General features: G+C 57.7%; 2 non-coding genes and 1 pseudogene across 2 annotated transcripts; all 3 read left to right on the forward strand.

Annotated features, from left to right (window-relative positions):
• Positions 1 to 1,327: 1,327 nt before the first annotated feature.
• On the forward strand, positions 1,328 to 3,137 carry LOC144419185 (small subunit ribosomal RNA). Its single transcript, XR_013473894.1, has one exon. It is a non-coding gene; the product is annotated as a small subunit ribosomal RNA (ribosomal RNA).
• Positions 3,138 to 3,435: 298 nt separating this feature from the next.
• Positions 3,436 to 3,589, forward strand: LOC144419168 (5.8S ribosomal RNA). The gene has a single exon (XR_013473878.1). It is a non-coding gene; the product is annotated as a 5.8S ribosomal RNA (ribosomal RNA).
• Positions 3,590 to 3,877: 288 nt separating this feature from the next.
• Positions 3,878 to 5,000, forward strand: part of LOC144419155 (large subunit ribosomal RNA) — a 3,695-nt pseudogene continuing 2,572 nt past the window's right edge.

Consider the following 5,000-nt stretch of genomic DNA (forward strand, 5'->3'; position numbering starts at 1 on the left):
GTACAAACGTGCAAGCATACTAACCTAACCCTAGGTAAGGCATGTCAGAGCGAAAGACAGTAATTTCGAATGAGCCAAGAAAGAGCGGTGCGGGGCCGGTCGGAGCGCACCCTTTTCTCGGTGGCTGGCGGGCGAGAGAGTGCTGCGTCGCCGGCATCGGCGTCGAAAGAAGCCGAGCCGGAAAAAGTTAAAGTACAAACGTGCAAGCATACTAGCCTAACCCTAGGTAAGGCATGTCAGAGCGAAAGACAGTAATTTCGAATGAGCCAAGAAAGAGCGGTGCGGGGCCGGTCGGAGCGCACCCTTTTCTCGGTGGCTGGCGGGCGAGAGAGTGCTGCGTCGCCGGCATCGGCGTCGAAAGAAGCCGAGCCGAAAAAAGTTAAAGTACAAACGTGCAAGCATACTAACCTAACCCTAGGTAAGGCATGTCAGAGCGAAAGACAGTAATTTCGAATGAGCCAAGAAAGAGCGGTGCGGGGCCGGGCGGAGCGCACCCTTTTCTCGGTGGCTGGCGGGCGAGAGAGTGCTGCGTCGCCGGCATCGGCGTCGAAAGAAGCCGAGCCGAAAAAAGTTAAAGTACAAACGTGCAAGCATACTAACCTAACCCTAGGTAAGGCATGTCAGAGCGAAAGACAGTAATTTCGAATGAGCCAAGAAAGAGCGGTGCGGGGCCGGTCGGAGCGCACCCTTTTCTCGGTGGCTGGCGGGCGAGAGAGTGCTGCGTCGCCGGCATCGGCGTCGAAAGAAGCCGAGCCGAAAAAAGTTAAAGTACAAACGTGCAAGCATACTAACCTAACCCTAGGTAAGGCATGTCAGAGCGAAAGACAGTAATTTCGAATGAGCCAAGAAAGAGCGGTGCGGGGCCGGTCGGAGCGCACCCTTTTCTCGGTGGCTGGCGGGCGAGAGAGTGCTGCGTCGCCGGCATCGGCGTCGAAAGAAGCCGAGCCGAAAAAAGTTAAAGTACAAACGCGATGCTAATGAGCGAGCCGTTGTCTCGACTAATATGTAGGGGGCGTTCGATCGAGCGTCTGGCTTGAGCGCTTGTCGGCCTAGCAGAACGGTCGCATTGTTATGCCCGGGTTTTAGGCACCGCTGCAGGCGGCCGGCAGAGCTCTTGTTTGTGCGAAACTGAATGGATCGAGCCCGAGAGAGGGCGAGCAAAGAAAAAACGCAAATCGCTCCGCCTGGCACTGCCGGCGAGAGCGTGGACGTCGCGGCCAGCGACTGTCGAAGCTGAGTACGGCCGCAGGCGATCGCCTCGGTCTTAAACGAATGCGACGAGCACGCGCCGGGCGGCCCAGCAAGGGCCGAGCGCAGCTGTCGCAGCTATCTGGTTGATCCTGCCAGTAGTGATATGCTTGTCTCAAAGATTAAGCCATGCAGGTGCAAGTACGAGTTCTCGTAAAGCGAAACTGCGAATGGCTCATTAAATCAGTCTTGGTTTATTTGGTCTCGTAAGCGAAGTGGATAACTGTGGTAATTCTAGAGCTAATACATGCATTAAGCGCCGACTTCGGGAGGCGCGCTTTTATCAGATCAAAACCGACCGGGTTCGTCCTGTGACGTTTGATGACTCTGGATAACCACGCGGATCGTACGGTCTCTGCACCGACGACGTATCATTCAAGTGTCTGCCCTATCAACTGTCGAAGGTACGCTACGTGCCTACCTTTGTGATAACGGGTAACGGGGAATCAGGGTTCGATTCCGGAGAGGGAGCCTGAGAAACGGCTACCACATCCAAGGAAGGCAGCAGGCGCGCAAATTACCCATTCCCGACACGGGGAGGTAGTGACGAAAAATAACAATACAGGACTCTAACGAGGCCCTGTAATTGGAATGAGTACATCCTAAAACTCTTAACGAGTATCCATTGGAGGGCAAGTCTGGTGCCAGCAGCCGCGGTAATTCCAGCTCCAACAGTGTATGCTAAAGTTGTTGCGGTTGAAAAGCTCGTAGTTGGATTTTGGGCGAGCGCCGCCGGTCCGTCGCAAGGCGTGTCACTGGTTGCGTTCGCCTCACCTTCGGTTCTCCGTCGGTGCTCTTGACTGAGTGTCGGCGGTGGCCGATAAGTTTACTTTGAAAAAATTAGAGTGTTCAAAGCAGGCTGTTCGCCTGCATAGTGTTGCATGGAATAATGGAATAGGACCTCGGTTCTATTTTGTTGGTTTTCGGAGCACGAGGTAATGATTAAGAGGGACAGACGGGGGCGTCCGTACTCTGCCGTTAGAGGTGAAATTCTTGGATCGGCGGAAGACGAACTACTGCGAAAGCATTCGCCAAGAATGTTTTCTTTAATCAAGAGCGAAAGTCAGAGGTTCGAAGACGATCAGATACCGTCCTAGTTCTGACTATAAACGATGCCAACTAGCGATCGGGAGGCGTTACCATGACGACCTTTCCGGCAGCTTCCGGGAAACCAAAGTCTTTGGGTTCCGGGGGAAGTATGGTTGCAAAGCTGAAACTTAAAGGAATTGACGGAAGGGCACCACCAGGAGTGGAGCCTGCGGCTTAATTTGACTCAACACGGGGAAACTCACCCGGCCCGGACACAGGTAGGATTGACAGATTGAGAGCTCTTTCTTGATTCTGTGGGTGGTGGTGCATGGCCGTTCTTAGTTGGTGGAGCGATTTGTCTGGTTAATTCCGATAACGAACGAGACTCTGGCATGCTAAATAGTTACGCGACCTTCTCGGTCGGCGTCTAACTTCTTAGAGGGACTAGTGGCGTTTAGCCACACGAGATTGAGCAATAACAGGTCTGTGATGCCCTTAGATGTCCGGGGCCGCACGCGCGCTACACTGAGTGAAGCAGCGAGTGTCTAACCTAGGCCGAAAGGTCCGGGTAACCCGTTGAACCTCATTCGTGATTGGGATAGGGACTTGCAATTGTTTCCCTTGAACGAGGAATTCCCAGTAAGCGCAAGTCATCAACTTGCGTTGATTACGTCCCTGCCCTTTGTACACACCGCCCGTCGCTACTACCGATTGAATGGTTTAGTGAGATCCTTGGATCGGCCCCGTCGCGGCTGGCAACGGCCGCGTCGGCGTGTCGAGAAGACGATCAAACTTGATCATTTAGAGGAAGTAAAAGTCGTAACAAGGTTTCCGTAGGTGAACCTGCGGAAGGATCATTACCGAAGGTGGTGGTAGGCCCCGGCCGACCGCGCACTGAATTGTCTTTGGGTGCCGCCGAGAGGGCGGCCGTCAATCGGGGTTCCGCCCCGTGCGACACGCGTAACACGTTGGCATAGCAAGGCAGCCGAGTGCGATGGTGGCTTCTGGGCACCGCGCTCGATGTGCCGCCGGCCCAGCCCGGCGGTCGCTCGGCGCCGTTTGTTGGTGTTTTTGTGCAGTTGTTGTCGGTGGTGGTTTTGTGGTCGATCCCACAGTGTGACGTCCGCGCGCTTTGGCGCCGGGCGAAACGTCGAGGACGACTCTTAACGGTGGATCACTCGGCTCGCGAGTCGATGAAGGACGCAGCCAAGTGCGAGAAGTAATGTGAATTGCAGAACACATTGAACGTCGACCTTCTGAACGCGAATTGCGGTCTCGGGTCAATCCCGGGACCGCGTCTGCCTCAGGGTCGCGTTCGTCCTCACCCGAGGGCCGTCGCCTGGCCTCTGCGAAGACGGCCGGGCGTCGCCCCAAGTTGAAGCGGTCGCCGAGCTTTCTCGGCGCGACCGCGTGTCCCGTACACCGCCGGCCCCTCGACGTGTTCAACTACGTTCGAGGGGCGGGTCCAGGTCGGTCGGTCCGGTCACGAGATCAAGACCGACCGTGGGCCAAGGCGGCGACGGTACGCGCTCGGTCGGCGCCGGCGGCGACGACTTGCGATGCCAGCGGGCCGTGTAAGAAACGGCCCGCTTGACACATACGACCTGAGTTCAGGCGAGAGCACCCGCTGAATTTAAGCATATTATTAAGCGGAGGAAAAGAAACCAACAGGGATTCCCTGAGTAACGGCGAGTGAACCGGGAAGAGTCCAGCGTCGAATCTGCGCGCTTTTCGAGCGCGCCGAGTTGTGACGTACGGAAGTCCCAGTGCGGCTGACGGCGAGCGCCGGTGTCCTTCTGATCGAGGCCTCGTCCCACGGCGGGTGTTAGGCCCATAGGGGCGCTTGCCTTGGCCGCTTCGGGTCTTCTCGGAGTCGGGTTGTTTGGGAATGCAGCCCAAAGCGGGTGGTAAACTCCACCTAAGACTAAATACGGTCGCGAGACCGATAGCGGACAAGTACCGTGAGGGAAAGTTGAAAAGCACTTTGAAGAGAGAGTTCAAGAGTACGTGAAACCGTTGAGAGGCAAACGGGAGGGCCCGTCAGGTCGCCGGCTCGCTTTCAGTTGGGTGCGGGGGCGCGCCGTCTCGGTTCGCGGACGCTTAAGGCGCCGCTGCCGAGTCGGCTCGCGCACCGTCTCAGCGCACTAGCGACCGGCGCGGGTCACGACCGGTTTGCCGTCGGTCTAAGTCCCCGCGCGAAGGTGGCCTCCGCTCCGGCGGGGGTGTTACAGCGCGCGGGCGGTGCGGCCCGGCGGCGGATCGAGGAAAGGATGCCGCGCGCTCTCTGTGTGCGGCCGTCGCCGTTCGGCTGGCTTGTCGTTCGCCTGCACTGTACGCAGTGCCGGTGTTCGGCGGGCTGCCGCTTCGGTGGCGCGCCGTCGACGCGCTCGGGGTCCGTGGCCACGTCGGCCACCCTCCCGACCCGTCTTGAAACACGGACCAAGGAGTCTAACATGAGCGCGAGTCGTCGAGTGGTTCGAGACTCGCAGGCGAAATGAAAGTGAAGGCGGCCTTTGGCCGAACGAGGTCGGACCCGGAGCCCCGTGCGGGCGCCGGCGCACGACCGGCCGATCGCACCCGCTCTGCCGGGGCGGTCGCGCAAGAGCGTCCATGTTGGGACCCGAAAGATGGTGAACTATGCCTGGGAAGGTCGAAGCCAGAGGAAACTCTGGTGGAGGACCGTAGCGATTCTGACGTGCAAATCGATCGTCCTATTTGGGTAT

This window comes from Styela clava, unplaced genomic scaffold (genome assembly GCF_964204865.1).
Source record: "Styela clava unplaced genomic scaffold, kaStyClav1.hap1.2 HAP1_SCAFFOLD_36, whole genome shotgun sequence".
NCBI lineage: Eukaryota > Metazoa > Chordata > Ascidiacea > Stolidobranchia > Styelidae > Styela > Styela clava.